At 49.7% G+C, this 19,365-nt stretch overlaps 1 protein-coding gene across 31 annotated transcripts in view; it reads left to right on the plus strand.

Moving 5' to 3' along the window:
- Window positions 1-19,365, plus strand: part of Tacc2 (transforming, acidic coiled-coil containing protein 2) — a 211,725-nt gene that overhangs the window by 75,277 nt on the left and 117,083 nt on the right. For 5 of the 31 annotated variants that reach the window (XM_063263565.1, XM_063263592.1, XM_063263607.1 and 2 more), the window contains exon 1: window positions 16,366-16,499. The exons of 25 other annotated variants lie outside the window; for them this stretch is intronic. The gene's annotated coding sequence lies outside the window, so the exon portion shown is untranslated. Of the gene's footprint in view, window positions 1-15,633; window positions 15,653-16,365; window positions 16,500-19,365 lie in introns of those variants that run through there. One more of the 31 variants, XM_063263613.1, reaches the window with a different exon arrangement.

Genomic DNA, 19,365 nt, shown 5'->3' on the forward strand with positions numbered 1-19,365 from the left:
TATCTTTTCAGTCATGGTCACCCATTCCGGAAGCCAGCTCAGATAGAGTATTTGCAGAGCATTTCTAGACTTTGTGCAATCCTGATCTGGCTAGAAGCCTGAGACCTGGGGTCAGAGAACAGATTTGCTATCACTGTCACTGTGGACCGTCCTCCATGCTAGTGCAAGAACTGGAACTTGACATTTTGATGGTAAGTGTTTAGGCAGTCAATCTTGGACACTGCCATGTCTTCCACAGATCGTTATTTAGAGTAGGAGAGGTGTCTTCAGTTCCACATGGGACAGTGGTCGGCCAGCCACCCTGCCCAATTATTAGTGTGTTTTCTTTTTGAGATGGGATCTCACTCTGTAGCCCTGCTGACCTGGAACTGATATGTAGACTAGGCTGGTCTTGAACTCATCAGAGATGAGTTTTGTCTTTGTCTCTGGAGTGCCGGGGATTAAAGGTGTGTACTACCACGCCCAGCTCAATTAATAGCAAATTTTAAGAGAATCAAAGCATGTTCACGGATGCTTAGGCTCTCTGGAGACCTAGGCTACTCACAGAGGGCATCTGGGTTGAAAAGTTGAGAACAGAACAGAGACAGTTGGCTGCTTGCCGAGGAAGCCCTGGCGGAACTTAAAAGCCACACAGAACGACTTCTCCTCTTCCCTCCCACTCCATCTTCCCACACAGTCTCTGATTCTTCCTTCTCTCTTCATAACATCTAAGATTACAAGCAGTGACACCAGGTTTTCAAGTTAAGAATAAGGTTAGAGGAAGCCACAGCTGTGCAGACAAAGGAAAAGAAAAAAAAAGTTCCCCAACATGGTTTCCTCAGTAGAGAGAGCAATGAGAGCGTTCATGCGCACCCACCCATGCACGCACCCGCGCACCCATGCTCGCCCCCACGCACGCTCGCCCCCACGCACGCTCGCCCCCACGCACGCTCGCCCCCACGCACGCTCGCCCCCACGCACGCTCGCCCCCACGCACGCTCGCCCCCACGCACGCTCGCCCCCACGCACGCTCGCCCCCACGCACGCTCGCCCCCAGCTCCCATGCTGAGCCTCCTAGCTTCACTTTTAGAGCAATATTCTTCTAACACAATAGACTGTTAGGAAGATAAAATAACAGCTTCCTGGTTGGATTGAGGTGCTTTCAAGACAAGGCCTGGTATGCAGTGGGAACGTTTCACAAATGGTGGCTGCTATTCCCCTGGAGGAATAGGGGCCTCTGAAGCCCAGCCTGTCTCTAGTCACGTGCCTCTGTTGCTGTCTGTGCACTGGATTCCACTCGCCCTGTTCCACCCACAAGGAGCTCTTCCATGGACTTTGAACACAGATCAAACTGAATTTAGGACACCAAAGACAGCAGGCGGGACGGGTTGGTGTCTCAGCAGCCCCTCAGTCACTGTGAGCAATCCTATAAAAGAGTCCAGAAGCCCTTTACCGTCGAGCTTCGTGCTCTGAGGCTTTTGTGTTTCACAATGAAAACCAATTTTCTAAGTGATGAATCTGTCCTTTGAAAAGGTGCCAAGTCTCTTTATGAGGTGCCCAGCCTCCTCAGAGACTGAGGCAGAAACACCATCACCTTGACAAACTTCTCTTCCCTCTTGGTAATCCTTCTGTTGTGGCCTCTGCCCACACTACACCCGGTCTTAGTCTTGAGATAACCATTCCTTCACTGGAAAGTTCAGAGCTGGTCTCAGGGCAAGGTGGTCATTCTCCAAATTGTGTGTGCCCAGGCTGACAAGGCTCTTCTTGCAGCCCTTCATTACTGTCAACAGGGCTTGACCTTCATTACTGTCAACAGGGGGAGTTACATGCAGGCCTGACTTAGGAGGAAGGTTTGGGAAGTGGATGTTTAATGCGCTATCTGGTTAGCGCTGGGAAAAAAAAAAAAAAAAAAACAACAAACTGGGAGCATTCTTGTTGGGCCTCATATTAATAGGAGGAAACAGAGGCTCCTAATAGGGAAAGCCTGGAGCCTAGAGCTAGAGCTGGCCTCTGGCCATTTTAACATCTAATATGGTGTTCCTCTTGCATGCATGGGCTGGGCCTGCAGGTCAGGACTCCCTGCCAATACCAGCCACCCCAATACCCCTCTAGACTTATCAGAAAAGACTGCATGGCCAGGGTGCAGAGTAGGACACACACAGACCTGGGTATGGGCTGAGTTCAAGTTCTGTGACCTCAAGAACTGTTGTGACCCTTCCTGAACTTGTTTACTAACTATACCACACAGCCACACAGAGAACTGTGGTGTAGCTAGAATGAAGAGAGACGCCGTGTCCGTGACAGCTGAGGTTAAGTTCTCTCACCCGTTTCCCTTTCAGGATAGAAGTGTCATGAATTCATACCTAGCTTTGCCCTGTGTCTTCTCAACCTATAGTGAGGTTCTGTGTGTCCCTCTGTTTTTTAGAGAAATGGAGGCTCCAGTATGTAACCTGGTCAGAGAGCTAGGACTGGAACCTTTCTTCTAGGAGAGTTCTTGAGGTCTCAAGTATATATTTTAAAGTGCTGGCCATTAACGCAATGGATTTTGGGAGCAGTAAGAGTCTTTGAATCAGCATGTCCGTTGAAGCCTTCTGTAGTGATAGAATGTCCTGTGTCTTTCCTACCCAGTACGGTAGCCACTAGATCTGTGTGCTTTTCGTGTCATACGGCTAGTGTTGGGGGCTGGAGAGATGGCGCAGTGGCTCAGAGCACTCCCTGGGTTGGTTCCCATGCGATGGCTTATGACCATCTCTAGCTCCAGCTCCCCGGGGTTCAGTTCCATCTTTCGTCTTTAGTGGGGCACCAGGCATGTGCACAGTGCACATACATACATGCAGGCAAAACAGTCATCCACACAAAGTGAATAGATCTTTTAAAGATTGAGGCTACATTTTTGCTCTCCCTCTCCCCCATCCCCGTCTCTCTCCTGTCCCTCTCCCTTCCTCCCCTTCTCTCTGCACCTTGCCCTCCCCATACCCCATGGCCACTCTCCTGGCCTCCTTCCTTGGGGCCAGTGAACTTGACCAAGAATTCAATAAACCTGCCTTTAATACATTCTTTAAAAAAGAAGAATAAGAAAAGAAAAAAAAAAACTGAGACTAGTGTCAACGAGAACCCAAATTGTTAACTTAGATTAATGGGGCAGTCCAGGCAGGGTCCGCAGAGCTCCGATTTCACTACCTGAGTGGGACTCTGGTCTCACATTCTTCCTCCCCACTACCCCTACCCTCCTGCTGCTGCCTAGTTCTGTGGGTGGTAAAAACCAGAGCCTCCTCAAGGCACACTAGGCAAGCAACCTGCCCCTGAACCACTTCTCACCCTGGGAATGTGTGGCTGCAAGGTAGTGTGTGAGCTCCTACTCACGTGGGCCAGCAGGAAAGGCCTGATGCACTGATCTAAGAAGTTGGGCCTGAGAGCTGGCTTTGCTTGCTGACCTCTCTGAACTCGAGGTGTTGCAAGGCCATCTGGGTAGCTGGCACCAACAGGAACCGTCTCTGCCTACATATCTCCAAATGGCTGGATCTGCCAGGGTGCTTCTTGCTGGTTCTAGGGAGGTCCAGAATGGCCAGAGGTGTGTTAGTTAGTGTCTCTGTGTTATTCTTGTCCTGAGAAACTGGCAGGATCAGAGAAAGGCTTAATGTGAGAAATCAAGAGGCCCAGTTTACAGTGTCCTGCTGTTGACGTTGTTTGCTTTTTCTTTCCTGTTCACTTCCACTACATCTTCCCTCCCTCTCTCCCTTCTTCCCTCCCTCTCTCCCTCCCTCTCTCCCTTCTTCCCTCCCTCTCTCCCTCCTTCCCTCCCTCCGTCCCTCTCCAGGGGCTCATCCTTTCAACACTCATTGTGTACCTCAGACTCCTCTCAAACCCATGGGAATCCTACAACCTCAGACCTCCAAGTGATCAGATTACAAAAGTGACCCACCATGCCCTATTTTATTTTTTTAATACTTCTCGGTTATCTGCTGTTAAATACTTTAGCAGCCCATGGAGTCCCACGTACATAGCAAACACATTTTTCTGTTTGCAGAGAAGGCACTGGAACAGGTCTGGTTACTGCTTTGCTTAATGTCTTTCATTTTTTCCAAGGCCAATGTGAGGGGGTTGGGATAAAAATATCAAATAGGCACAGCGATCCTCTGCAGGGTAGGCTAGAAGGCGCTCTGGTCTCTGGTGGCTCCGATCAGCACTGACTTTTCAGGCCAGGTTCCCCATCTCTGAGGAGGATAGCAAGACACTGCGGGTGCTCCAGATAAGCAGGAAGAGTGCAGGGGAAGGTACAGGGGCTTTGGGAGAAATCAGGCTGGAAACAAACTCAGCTCCCACCCTCAGCTCCCAGCCCTCATGGGTCAGGGCAGTGACCTGACTGAAATGCACCAAATCTCAGTGATTTTTCAAGTGAACAGGACTGACTATCTCTCTTGGTAAGAAAGGCATGACGCAACAGGAAGCAGGTGAGCAAGACACAAGCCACACTACCCCAAGTCCGCTCACAGCAATCAGCAACTGTGGCTGTAACCGAGCAGAGGCCATCAGCTCCTGCAGGCTGTGTGGGCAAGAACCCTGAGTCGTGAGCATCTTGTGGACAGTGGCATTCTCACAGCCAGCTTGGCGGTTACCTAGTGAGTGTACACCAGGCTGCAAGCTGGCAAGGAGAAGCCAGAGTCTGGCTCATCAGAGAAGCACTGTGGTGGGCATTCAGGGTACACTGAGCACAGGCTCCTCTCCTTGGAAGGATGTGAGACAGAGAATGCATAGGCAAGTTGTCCATTGAAGCTGGTCTCTCTGGTGTACATGGTTTGCTCATGCCTTGCCAAGATGTCTCAGTCAAGAAGTCAGCCCTGGGTACCTGTCTGGTCCCCAGGTGGCCCCTCTAGGGGAGAACACATCCTCCACCTGCCTCAGCTGCAGTGACCTTATGCACAGGTTGGGAAGTTGGACGTCAGGGTCCTCAGCTCTTGGTCTAGTCAGGGCAACACGGATAGGCAGTGGGTCTTGGCCTCTAGCCAAAAGGATACGCCTCATTCCTATTTCTTAAGGAAGGTAGGCTTGCACGGCCTGGGATCTTGGTTACCTAGCACTTGATACTCTGTGTGACTCCCTAAGTCTACTGAATAATTAAACGTAACCAGCTATCAGGAGAATTTGGGGTCAGACCAGACCTCAGAAGCAGCCGGCCTCTTCAACATTACACAAGTTCTCAAGGACCGTTTCCTCATCCAGAACAATGTGTAACACTTGTGACCTCAGAGAACTACTATGCAGATGATATAAAAATAAACATATATTGGGGCTAGTGGGTTGGATCACGGGGTTAAGGTGCTGGTTGCTAAGCCTAAGGGCCTAAACCTGCAGGGTTCAAGGAGAGAACCAACACCTGCACGTTGTCCTGTGATCTACACACATACCCTTCCACAGATAATGCACACATACACAATAAATGAATAAAGTAGGGCCAGAGAGATGGCTCAGTGGTTGAGAGCACTGACTGCTCTTCCAGAGGTCCTAAGTTCAAATCCCAGCAACCACATGGTGGCTCACAACCATCTGTAATGGGATCTGATGTACTCTTCTGATGTGTCTGATGTGTCTGTGTGCTCATGTAAATAAAAATAAATAAATCTTAAAAAATGAATAAAGTATAATAAAAATAGCACATATGAAGATCTCATCAGAGCTCCTGTGTGACCATGTAAGCACCTACATATCAGGGGTTGTTTTCATTAATAGTATTTTATCATTATCATCATCATCATCATCACCACCACCACCACCACCACCATATCATCATCATCATCATCATAGTTTACACTGGTGGTAATACTATTGAGGTACATGAGTACGTAGTAAAGACTGTATTTTCACACAGTGGCCAATGGGAACTTGCTGAAGTTCTTCACATACATCTGCTCTGCGTTCCTTGGCACATGCCAGTTCCCTCCCACTCCCCCTACTACCCTATCCTGTAGCCGCAGCCTTCGGTGTTGCAATATTTTCTTGGAGGCAAGGTCAAACCATCCAGCACTCGTGGAGAAAGAATTCTCTTGCTTGTGGAAACCAGGGCTTTGGGGTTAACCTCTCACCAAGAGCGGCTGCGAAAGGCTGCAAGCTAACATTAGTGGGTGAGCAGGGGCGTGGCCGTGGGAATCGAGCCCTGAGCTCCTTAGCCGTTTTGGCAGGATCCTCAGGACTGTCAGCCCACCCAGGCCTCCTGAAAGTGGGGAGTGGAACGTATGTGCCCCTGCGCCTGCTGGGCACCTGGTAGATGGCCAAGCGGTGGTAGTAAATACTCTGTCTAGAGCTGGCAGACAGGACGTGGGGGAGGGCGGGGATGCCAAGCCTAGGCTTGAGATCTCAGACATAGGTCAGACTGCCTTCGCAGGCCCCCTGTGGAGGGTATCTTGAAGATGCCTCTCTGGCTCCTGTGACTGGCAGTAAGGACACTGGCCTTAGCAGTGGACATCACCTGATGACTGGCTCAGCTAGTCACACTAAAGCTAGACGAATCTCCAGGGACCTTCAGCCTCACTTTGCAGATAAGAGGCCTGAAACCCAGAGAGGGTATATGACTTCTCCGAGCCTTTCAGGGTACCACTTACCCAAATGTCATTGATGTGACTCTGGCTTCAGCCCTGCCGGCACTGCAGCAAAGCCATCCACTTCTTTACAACACAGGGAGCACCCCCAGGAAGGACCATAGGGACTGATGTTCCAGATTGTTTGATGGAGGGACTGGTAGTTTATCCAAGGTAATCTTGACCTTGGATATTGTCCAAGGAAGCTGCTCCTACAGGCTCACTCTGACTTTTTGTAAAATAAGTAGGCTGGAGTTTCCGTGCTGTGCGGTCGGCTCTCCCTTGCTGTGTCTAGATGCTCTTGCGGGAGAGGACTGCAGGCAAGCAGTACTGGAGCGCTGGCAGATTCCCTAATTTACAGTGATGTGGGGGATATGTGGAATGTTGACAAGGGAGGGGTGTCTCGCTTAGAGCCCTCGAGGGAAAAGATCCGCTGAAACCTGAGCCTCATCTCCTGGCTGGCGAGTCTGCACGGTCCACTGAGGAAACCTCAGAGGAGAGGGCTGTCTGGGTCAAGTTTCTCCATGAGCAGTGGGGCTGTGTATCCCTCAGAGATACTGTGCTGCTTCTCAAAGGTCAGTGCAGGCCTTGGTTTGGTTTTACCTGAAGATGAGAAATGTATCCATTAGAAACCACCTAGAACCAGTGTTTACACCTTTTAGTCTCCTGTCTTAGCATCTGTGAAGGGGACTCTGGTCATCTGGTCAAACGGCCCCAGTTGGGAGAAATCTATGCTTTTTGGAATTTTTTCCCTTTGCATTTTGGATCTGGGAACCAGGGATGATACAAATGGGAAAACTGGCCATTGACTTTAAAGCCCAACCAAGGTCACTGATGTCCTTTCTTCTAAGTCCCTCTCCCTTTGTTAGAACCACGAGGAGAAATGTGCAAGTGCAGAGTAGGGTCAGACTTGAAGGCACTCACTTGCAAGCTGGAGCCCCAGGGAGTCTGAGACAGTGGCCAGAGCTACACAATCTCATCTCTTGGATGCATGTGTGTGGGTGTGTTGTTGTGTGCATCTGTGGGAGAGAGAGAGAGAGAGAGAGAGAGAGAGAGAGAGAGAGAGAGAATATGTGGTATATGTATGTGGCATGTGTGTGTGGTATATGTATGTGGTATGTATATGTGTATCTGTATGTGGTATGTGTGTGTGGTACATGTATGTGGTGGTTGTGTGTGGCGGTGGTTGTGTGTAATGGTTGTAGTGGTGGTGTGGTTGTGTGTGGTGTATATGCATAGGTGGAGACCAGAGGAAGACACTGGGTGTCCTCTATCACTCCACCTTATTCCTTTGAGACACAGTCTCTCCCTGAACAATTTTGCCCTCTTTAGCTGGCTAGCAGCCAGCAAGACCTAGAGATCTTCCTATCTGCCTCCCACAGTGCCAGGTTCACACACAAGTGAGCCTACCTGGCTTCTTCCATGGGGGCCTGGCATGCAAAATGTTGGTCCTTATGGCTGTACAGCAAGTGCCCTAAACGATAGCAAGCCTTCTCTCTGTCCCTCTGCCCTCAGATTTTGCTGATCCTTCTGCCCATCCCACCCCTCCCCCTGCTCCTGGGTGTGGTGGGGACCACATTGTGCTTTAAGATAGTAGATGCCTGACAGATGAGGTTCATGCAAAGCCTTCCTCCTTCTCCAGTTACCCAGAATCCCGCTAGTCTTGCCCAACGAGGAGAGAGGCCTTCAAGAACAGCTGTTGACTGGTTTTCTTCCTCTGCCACAGAGCTTGGATGTTTTGAGGTAGACAGACCTAGGTTCAAGTCTTGTCACTTACTCATGATAGGAGGGTTGTCTTTTACTTAGCCTCTTCTGGTTTGTTCCCTCAACTGTAAGATGGGCATAAAATTGGTACCTGCCTCATGAAGATTCGATGTCATGGTATGTGAGAAGGGCTTGCTCAGCGCTGGCCCAGGCATGAACTCTGTGGATATCTGTCACTGTGGGAGAGTGTGGGGAGGGGCAGAGACTATACTGGATCCCTAATCTTTAGTGTAATGAGTTACACGCAGTAGGCCCTCACCAGATGCTTGTAGAATGGTGTTTCTTGCTGGCAGATACAGGTCTGTCTGGATCTACTATCAAGAAGAAAACTTGTTGGCCAAGCTAGGTCAACAAACAGTAGAGTCATCACGGTTAGAGGCCATTCACTCATTCACCCAGCCATTCACGCTGCTTACACCGGGCTTAGTCTGGGCACTCTGGGCAAAGTCCCTCAGTCTCAGCACTGCTGACATTTTGGGCTGGCTAACGTTATGAGAGGCTCTCTTAGGCATAGAAGGATGGTAGTAGTCTTATATCAACCCCATCCCCCAAATTATGACAGGTAATATGTTTCCCAGGGCCTAAGGAGACATGGAGCTCTGTGAAAGCACGAAGACCTAAGTTTAATCCCCGGCACCTGTGTCAGAAATCTTGCAATCTTGGCACTGGGAAGGCCAAGACAGGCCGCTAACATGGATTCCTACTGCTGATTGGCCAGCCTGTTGAGTCTATTGGGTCATCGCCAGGGCCCAAATTACAGTGGACAAGGCTGGAAAGATGGCCAAGTGGTTAAAAGCATTTACTACTCCTCTTCTAGGGAGCCCAAATTCCGTTCCTAACACCCATATCAGGCAGCTTGAAACTGCCTCTATCTCCAGTTCTAGCAGGGTCTGCTGCCTCTGGCTTCCAAGGTCACCTGCACTCACGTGCACATACCCACACACAGAACACATACGCACACATGTTAAAAATAATAAGAATAGCTGGGAGGTCACTGGTGGTATAGTGCCTTAAATTCCAGTGCAAGGCTAGTCCGGTCTACAGAGTGAGTTCCAGAACACCCAAGACTATACAAAGAAACCTATCTCAAAAATAACTAAATTAATGAATTAATAATAATGATAAACTTAAAATGTACAAGGTTTTTGCCTGTGTGTATGTTAAATGTAGCATGTGTACCTGGTGCCTGCAGAGGCTAGAAGAGGGTGTCACATCTGGAACAGAAGTTTGTTAGCTGCCATTTGAGTGCTAGGAATCAAGCCTGGATTCTCTGTGGCTTGAAGGGTCTTAGTTCTCTTTGCTGTCTTGATTTGGTGTTGTGCTGAGAACGTCAATGTGGAAATAACATTGTTCTGCTGTTGGAGTGATCCTCTCCACTATCCACATATTTATTGTTGAATTACTTCCCAGGTCAGGGCTGCTCTATGACTTGAATATAAAAGTATATATAGCTTGATAATACCTGGTTTATGACTGGCATTCAGACAAAGGTGGTAGGAAGTCTGATTCATTTGAGTATTCGGCCTCTTGGCCGAATCAGTATCGTGTATATCAATTTCAACTGGAAATAAAAATTGGGTCCAAGTCCCTTCAAAAATAAAAGTACAAGGTAGTCAGAACCTGGGGAGTAATACCTGAGGTTGACCTTTGGTCTCCACATGCACAAATCTGCACATATATGTGACTATCTCCCAATAGTCTCTGAGGGGGCAAATTGCTCCCTACGGAACCACAAGTCAAGGCTTTGATGCCCAAGACATGGCTTCTTAGATTAGGGGCATCTGCTGGGAGCTTGTAGAGATTCGATGACTCAGGCACTGCCTCAGGTCTGCTCAGCGGGCACCTGTGCTTTAGCAAGCACTCAGTGACTGCTCACCCAGAACACTGCTTGCTATGCACCTGCCACCCTTATCTTTGCTGCACACTGACACATGCCAGGGAACTCTGAAATGGGCTGATGGCAAGACTGGGGACACAGCTCTATGACACTGTATTTGTCTAACAAGCCCAAAGTCCTGGGGATGCGGGGACAAACTACCAAAATCCAAGGATGATGCCAGTCCCAGCCCCAGGATCTCTGATTTAACTGACACCGTGTATGCAGGATGTGGAAGACTTTAGCTGTTCCAGTTGTCTCTGTCCAGTAGTCTTTAGACGTCTGTTGTTTAGTAGATGAGATGTATGTAGTACTACTATGGAGAATGCATTGAAACCTCCCTTGCCTCAGTCCTGCCCAGACCTCAAAACTTTGCCCTTGTTCCTTAGATGTTTTCTTTCCCATCCTTGCCCTGATATCACATGAACATACGATTCTGCTTCCCGGAGAAAGCTTTTTATCTGTCAAGGAAGACAGTGTGGCTTCTGCCTTCTATTTAGTTAAGGGTACATTTAAAATTTAGGCTGGGGGGTTGGGGATTTAGCTCAGTGTAGAGCGCTTGCCTAGCAACTGCAAGGCCCTGAGTTCGGTCCCCAGCTCTGAAAAAAGAAAAAAAAGTTTAGACTGGGCTGAGTTCATGAACAAGAGCACCTTGACCCCATGGGAGCTGGGGGGAGGGGGTCAGAACCTCAGTTCTAAACTCACACACGGAGCTGTATAGGTATGAAGGGAATGGTGTGGAAATCCCTGGGACCACAGCTAGAACTTTCGGACAGATTGCTGCCATCGAGGCCATCTCTCTGTGTGTATTTTGGGTTCAAGGTTGGCGTTTTGTCTTAACATGGGTGGGGGCCATGACTGGATTGTTCAAGGCCTGAAGAAATCTGCCTCTCTGCCGTACAACCAAGTGTTGCCGAGGTTCAGTCAAGGAACGGTCGAGGAATGAGCCTTGTTGCTTGCCAACACTTCAGGGAATGTGAGGACTTAGAAGCCCCAGCAGTGATTCTTTCTGGAGAAAGTAAATTAAAGTTCCTTCAAGTACTGTGTTGAGTGTGAGGAACCTTGTGGCTTGCAGGAAAGGTCACTGGTCCTGGATTTGTTATGATTTCCTCCTTTCCAGGTCTGCAGAATATACAGAAAAGTTACAAGTATCCCTTCATTCCTGTGGGCTGGGGAGGAATCTGGGTTCTGCAGACACACAGCCTTGTTCTGTGTGGTCCCGTGACATCATCACTCAAGCCTGGTTCCCCATGTGTCAAGTAAGGGTCATGGCCGTGCCTATCATCGGCTCACTGTGACAGGGAAAGGGGAGAAGAGGTGTCACTACCCCCAAAGACTGCTGGCTACACAGTACGTGCGCACAAAGCTCACCTGGCACCAGGTCCAGGAAGATGCCTCAGCCAGCGGAGTTCTTTGCTGTGTAAGCATAAAGACCCAAGCTGGAATTTCCATTACTCATGGAGAAGTCGGGTGTGGTAGTGTAACTCAGTGCTGGAGTGTGGAGACAGGTCAATCCCAAAAGGTTGCTGGCCAGCCAAGCTAGCCTAATCCATGAATTTTCCGTTCAGTGAGAGACCCCAACGCAAAATATGGAGGGTGACTGAGGAAGACATTGACATTGACTTCTGGCCTCTATACATATCTCTACACACATAGACATGTACACATGCACACATACAGACACACAGGCACACACACACACCACACACACACACACACACACACGCTAGGGCACACATACAGACACACATATAGACAGCATTTTTGAAGGGAGAAATGGTTTGCTTTGACTTATGGTTCCAGGAGGTTCCATCATTGTGGAGAATGCACAACAGCAGGCAGAGAAGGCACAGCGGCCAGAGCAGGAGGCTGGCTTGTCTCACTGCACTCACACTTAGGATGCAGAGGGTAAACAGGAAGTGGGGGCCAGCTCTAAGGCCTCAGGATGCATTCATTCCCAGTGACTCACTTCCTCCAAGGAAGCTGCTGCACCTCCTGAAGACTCAGGTCTCTGTAGATGGTGCCCCAGCCTTTGAGGTTTCAGTGATTGGCTGGCTCCGTGCTTTTAGGCCTGTGGTGAAGGAGTAGATTATGGTAAACAACGCTGCTCACTTCAGAGCTAAGTAACTCTGTGTTAGAAAGGGTGCCATCGAGGAGGGTTGGTGGACCAGGAGAGGAGAAGTTGCAGAGTTCCGCTGAAGCTGAAGGCTGGCCCTGAAAGGCTCCCATCCACTTCACAAAGTCAAACGCATTCTGTTTGTCTCTAAGAGGTGCCAACGTCTTAAGGGTCCCATTATCGCTCAAAAACCGTGGTTTTTGATTGTTTTAATTTAACTTTATTTTAGATGCACTGGTGTAAAGAACAGGAGTCACAGACTGTTGTGAGCTGCCATGTGGGTGCTGAGAATTGAACCCCAGTCCTCTGGAAGAACAGCCAGTATTCATAGCCACCGAGCCATCTTTCCGCCTCCCCAAACCACGTGTAAAGTCTACTTAAGATCCAAGGCACTTCATGGTTAACGAGGCCATATCAGTGCCCTATCTCTTGATGTCTGTGTTGGTTAGCTCTTCATTGCTCTGTAACACACAGTCCCAGAGGGAGAGGCCACACGCTGGACAAGGTACAGTGTCAGGCAGCAGGAGCAGGAAACTGCCTGTTTACATTGTATCTGTTCACAGGAAGCAAAGAAAACCAAACCCTGTTCTTAAAGCAGGGACTTCTATTGTCTTTTTGGTTTTCTCTAACTGATTATTAGTGGGGAGGGCACTGAGAAATCCTAAAGCAACACCAGCCAGTTATCTGAAACTCAGGCAAGATGAGGTTGGGAGATCTCCCTACACCCAGTGCTGGGTAAACTGTTTCCTTTCAGTCGGTGCTGTATGGCAGCCATCCCCTCCGAGCTGTAGGACTGAGCACAGAAGCGAGCCCTGATGCATACAACTGTAATCCTAGTGTGCTACAGATGCCACTGGACAGTGGAGCAGAGCGGATGCTGTCTGACGTTTGTGAATGCCCAACCCTGAGGCCCGTGAGTCTTTAGAAATACTGCGCTGAAACTCGGGGTCCTCATCCTTAGTACACCTTTGAGTTCATTTGCTTATCAGATAGACTTCGCTTTGGACTTTCAGCATCTACCAAGGAGTGAGCGTCTCTGTGCTGCATTCTGTGTTTCCTGTCAGTTATAGTTGGCCTCCTATGTTTCTTCCTATAGGCCTCATCACAAGGATTTCTCTGTGTATAAAACTGTGGCATTGCTAACTCAGGATAGGAGTCTGGTGACCAAGGAGGAGCCTTTGGTCCAATGGGGGAGAAGCAAGTTCTGGGAGAGAGTGGAGTTTCTCTCCAGCCTCTTGCAAGATCTTCTAAGAGTGCTCCCAGGTTTCACCCTCCTGCTTCCTGTCTCTCCACTTGCAACGGAGCCTGTCTTTCCAGGCAGGACCCTGTCTTCAACATCTTTATGTCCCCGTGGGCACTTGGAGTGGTGATTGCCGGTTCTCCGTGATTCTGTGATTTAATCAGTTAATAGTAATTTCTATGCTGGCCCAGACCGAGCGCAAATTTCGAGCCTGCCTTCCATCCGCATTCTCATGGACTCGTCCTTCTCAGCCCCAGTATAGCACTGTTGCCACAGCAAGGTATTAGCAGGAGCTCCACACAAACAGAGCAAAGCCTTGCCAGAAGGGCCAGGATGCTTGTATTCCAGAAGACTCCACCCTCTCACCCATTCTTTGTCCCTCTTGTGGTTAGAAGGACCTTTGTGGTTGAACTGGGCTCTCTGGGGCACGTGGATAATCTACACTAATCCCCTTACCTTAAGGTCATATGATTTCATCCTGTTTCCACCTGCAATCATAACGTTCCTTGCCATTACTGCAGTTTCCTTTCTATTGCTGTGATCAGATGTCCGGACCCAAAGCAACTCAGGGGAGGAAGGGTTTGCTTCAGCTTACAGTTCCAGGACACACTCTGTCATTGGGTGACACCAAAGCAGAGAGTCGAGGAACCAGCCACACCACATCCACAGTCAGGAGGAGGCAGACTCGGATGCAGCCTGCGTGTGCAGTACTAGCCCGCCACACTCTCCCACAGTTCAGTGCTCCAACCCCGGGAAATGGTACCACCCACAAAGGGCTGGCTCTTTGTGTAAGAATTAACTGTCTCAATAATCCTCTATGCACACACCCAGGTTGTGTCTACTGACAGTTAACCAACCAGCACATTGTGTTTACAGAAGGTAGTCACAGACTGGGAGTGGGAGAAAAATATGGATACCCTTCGGGGGAGGGGAGATGCTTCATTCTCATTTCCAAGGACCACAGAACTGTCCTCTGCCATGAAGGTCCAGTGTGTGGCTTTCACCTGGGGAAAGAGGGTTTCACATGGGAAAGGCCTGTCACCCCAAGAGCATTGTTGCCTAGATGGAGGGCTCAGGCCCAAAGGCTGGCTGGTGGGAATGTTCATACCCCTGGGGCAGGTGGTTCTGGATGGTATAAAAAGTCACCAAGGAGCATTTGTCTGAAATTTCTGTCTCCAGTTCCTGCCTTGAATTCTTTGGCTTCCCTCAATAATGGACTGGGTTTTTGTTTGTTTGATTTGCTTTTTTGTTTTCTTTTTCTAAAAAGATTTACTTATATATAAGTACACTGTAGTTGTCTTCAGACACACATCATTACAGATGAGGTTGCTGGGATTTGAACTCAGGACCTCTGGAAGAGCAGTCAGTGCTCTTAACCACTTCAGCCCTGCTTTTTGTTTTCAAGACGGGGGTTTCTCTGTGTGACAGTCCTGGCTGTCCTAGAATCACTTTGTAGAACAGGCTGGCCTCAAATGCACAGCACAGACATCCACCTGCTTTTGCCTCCTGAGTGCTGGGATTAGAGGCTTGCACCCAACACCATGCCTGGCTCAGTGATGGAGTGTAAAGTGTAAATCGAAATAAACCCTTTCCTCTCTCAAGTTACTTTTGGTCAGTGTTTTATCGAAGCAACAGGAAATCAAAGTAGGGTACTTCACCAATGGCTGATGGCACATTTAAGCAAATTAGTAGATTGGGGTTCTGGTTTGTGAGATGACCACGATAATATAGTACCGATATTCTCATGACAAGCGAATGAGCCAAGAATCTTTTAAATGGTCCTCAAAATGTGAGGTGTTTTTTTTTGTTTGTTTTTTGTTTTTTTAAATACAGGAAATATTTTTGTGGCAGCATAGTCTACAAATCCTAGAGAATTCTCACCTGGGGCTCTCCAACCTAGGGCATGTTTCTTTAAGGGGAGGAAAGGAAGTGTCGAGTCACCGTGAGTCTTCTGCCCTTTGGTCTCTGAGTCTATAAAATATAGCAATGTTTTCTTTGACACAAACCTTAAAATAGGAAGCCTGACACCCACATATAGCCACATTCTCTTCTCAAGTGGGGTCTAGCGGCAGAAATTCCCAGAGGAAAAGGTGTGGTGTGGGCAGGTAAGTACCGCTTCTCTGTATGAGAAGACTCGTTTTAGACCCTAAAAGGAAAAAAAAAATCTCTAAACCAAATAGAAACGTACACAGTCCCTAGAAATACGCCTGTTTCCGAGGTTGCAACAGCTAAGGAGAAGGCAGGGCAGCAGCTGTGCAAAGCTTACTGAAAGTTTCTGTGGCTAAGCGTCCATCCGGAAGGCAAGTGGGCAGGCAGAAGGCAAGACCAGAGTGTGTGGTTTCAGGTAGTGCCTTGCCCCCACCCACCTCCAACTTCAAGCTTAGGTTTCTCCCGCTAGCAGGCAGTAACCAACCCCGCCCCAGCTCTGGGCTCCAATCCTTCCTTCACGTGGCCACGCACAGGGGAAAGCGCTGTGGAAAAAGGACTCCCATCAGTAACAAGTTGTTGTGACTCAAAAACTCCTGGAAAGAAGTCTGCGGGGCATTCGGGAGCGGCCCTGTTCCCGGCTCCCTAGCCTGCGGGTGCGCTTCGGCGGGCCCCTGGGTGCGTGTGGGCGCGCCGGGCAGCACATTCCTGGCCGGGGAGGAGAGCGCGGCGGGCGCCCCTGCGAGCAGCTGGCTGCGCTGGCCCTGAGCGCTTGGAGCTGGGGGAGGAGCCTGGCCCGGTCGCCAGCGCTCTCCCAGTCATTGGCCTTTTGTGCTGTAACTTTTCCCGAGCCTTTCGGGGAGCCCGTGCCCGCCCGCGCCGTTGCCCCGGGAAAGTTTGCGTTTCCTGGGTCCACCCGCGTGGGGACCGCGCCAGGCTCGGAGGACTCAGCCTGTCCGGGGGACTCTGGCGGTTGCGGTCCCGGGAGGAAGGCGGCTACGTGAGGGCCAGCCCCGATCATCCCGGGTAAGTGCGCAGTGGCCACGGCAGGCGCACGTGGGGTCAGGGAGGGGACGGACGACCCCAAGACCTTGGCCGCCAGACAAAGCCGTGCCAGAAGGGGCTGCGAAGCTCCTTTCAGCTTTCCTAAGGGGGACTTTTGCGTCGGATCTGAAAGTAGCAAAGCACACATTGTGTTCCCTGTTGGCAGCGGAGTGTGTCTGTCAGGGAACTGGCGGGACCCAAGCGTCTGTTCCGGAGGCTGGTTACCCCAAGTGGGCCACCAGGAGTCAGCGCCTGTGGGCGGAGTGTTGGGGTCCTCTAGGTTTCCGGGGGGAGGGGATTATCGCCTTTTGCCATCACTGCTGGACTCTTTTTTTTCTAGTTGGGGTCTCTTGGGGGAATCTTTGGTGGTCACACTGAAGAGTGTGGATGGGTCTTAAAGATCTGCACAGGATTTCCTCCGAGTTTGAGACTTTTAAATTCTCGAACAGTTACGTCAGCGGGGCCGAGCGCACTTCTGGGCTCCAGGGCAGCACGTGACCCAGCCGAGCTTCCCCCTAGGCGAACTTTGGCTCAGCTAAGCTGCCACAGGGTTCTCTTACTTTAGGTGTTCTGCACAGGCAGCTTCAGAAGTGCTGTGATTTTCTAGGAATACCTCTCTGTTTACCTGCTTGGTCTCCTTTGTCCTGTCTTGTTCTTTTCTTAAAAAGTGGTGACATGACACGGTCGTCTTCTGGTGTCAAGTGGAGAGACCGAAATTTGTGGTAGCCGGTTGAAACACAACACAAACATGGGAGAAGATAGATGCCTACTGAAGAGGAGGGGAGAGGAAGGGGCTTGCCGAGTGGGTTTCCTTGTGCCCTGTGATCTCCCCAGGCCCCCATTGAACAGTCCAGGGAAAACTGAGGGTTCCAGGGCAGACTGTTGTTTGTTTTATCCCAGAGGAAAGTACAGTTGTCAGTATGAGGCAGAGAGAGCTTTCCATTCATTTCTCTTGACTCCCTGTAGAGGCCACATTTAAAAAGAGGCCACACTTTCTTTCACGTGGAACAGTGGCTTTGGCTGGTTTTGATCCACTCAGATCTACCTGTAGTTTTCAGAGGGGAGTCCTCACTCATGCTTTTGGACAGACAGTTTGAGTTTGGAAGGAAGACTAGGGCTGGCTGTGCTGGGCAAGTGAGTGGGCGTTTTTTTCTCCAAGGAGACTTGGAGCAGGAAATAATCCAGCAGCTGCCCCCTTATACAGTCACTAGGATGGATTCAGTCTCTAGGTCCTCCTTCTGTTGTCATTCAAAAGTTAGGTCCCAAGCTGGGTGCAGTGCTGGGTATCTGTAATCACAGCCCCTTGGCGTGCCATGTTGAATGTCAGCTAGCATTTAAGACCCACCTTATGAGAAAGAAAGTTCTGAAGTTAGCTCAAACCTCAGAGTGTGGCCTGCTTGTATTCCAGTCATTCAGACAGAGGCTTCTTTGCTAATGGAAGTCTACAGGTCAGTTCCCCGGGCCTCTGTGAAACCTAGATAGAATTAGTCCCCACCCCCTGTTGCCAGTGCTTGAACGCTTGGACTATTTAAACTGGAATGACGCTTTAAGATCAAGAGTTCCTGTAACATTTGAAAAAGAAGCATCACAGGAGTGCGGGGTCTCATTATCCAGGGTCACATTTCAAAGTGGGGCTCCAACACAGGACCCCAGACACTTGACCTGGTCGTGTGGGTGCCTCAGCACAGGCAGCCTCTGGTTTTATTTGATACTGCATTGGTGGTGTTTGTTTATTGTTTCTATGGAGACAGACTCTGCATGAGAAAAGACACGTATAACATCTAGTTTCCAGAACCACTGGGAACCTGGGGTTAAGGGTTGATGGCAGTTGAATGACTTCAAGACTGCAAGGTCATGTGTACATGTGTGTTTCTGTGTGTGTGTGTGTGTGTGTGTGTGTGTGTGTGTGTGTGTGTGTGTGTGTGAGAGAGAGAGAGAGAGAGAGAGAGAGAGAGAGAGAGAGCGAGTGCAGGTGCATCTGTATCTGATGGTTGGGGTCAGTACCCCCTGGAAGGGATATCTAGAAACACAGAAGGGTATTTCTGGTTGCCTTGGTGACTGAGTGCACTACAGGCATCTGGTGGATGAGGGTCAGGGGCACTGTGCATGGGACAGGATTGGCCACTCCAAGTACCAGTAGTGACCTGTGTGGAGGGCTCTGCAAAGGTCACAGGAGAGCTTCTTCTTAGGAGATTGATGAAAGGGATGTATCTATGGCTGCCAGGTTTTGAGCCATAGCTTCAGGTGAGGCTAGCAGACAAGGAGAGCTTGGAGAGCATCGGTATGCACACGTGTACATGGATGTGCGTTTTCCTGGGGTTTGGTCCCTTGGCCCAAATCATGGTCCTTGGATCATCGCAGTCAGGTCTGGCAGACTCCTGCACCTGCGCACAGACAATCAGGAGACGGTTTGAGAAGTTGGCAGAGTCAGTGGCTGAGGTTGTCCGAAGAGAGAGAAGGCTTCACAGTCAGGTCACTGGGTCTCTCCCATTGTGATCAAGGTCTATGAAACCCAGCTTGGGGATGGATCTCTTTCTGTCTCTGCCCCAGTGAGTCCTTGGTTTATAATCTTAACCATCATTTCCACACCGACTCCCTGGGATGACAAAAGTTCTCACAGATTATGAAATAATTTGAGAGAAATGAAAGGCATGAAAACAAAGGCCCAGGGAAACAAAGGTTTGCAAGGCAGGGCCTCTCAAACTAGAGCAGTGGTCTCCAGAAAACACTGTGATTGCTGGTGGTGGAGGTTCCATTCCGGACATGGGGGTGGGGCTCAGCACCATCCCCCCTCTCCGTCTCCCCTGTGCACTCTCTTACAGGGTTTCAGCTTCTCATCTAGCTAATG

The sequence above is a fragment of the Rattus norvegicus genome, chromosome 1 (assembly GCF_036323735.1).
Source record: "Rattus norvegicus strain BN/NHsdMcwi chromosome 1, GRCr8, whole genome shotgun sequence".
Classification (NCBI taxonomy): domain Eukaryota; kingdom Metazoa; phylum Chordata; class Mammalia; order Rodentia; family Muridae; genus Rattus; species Rattus norvegicus.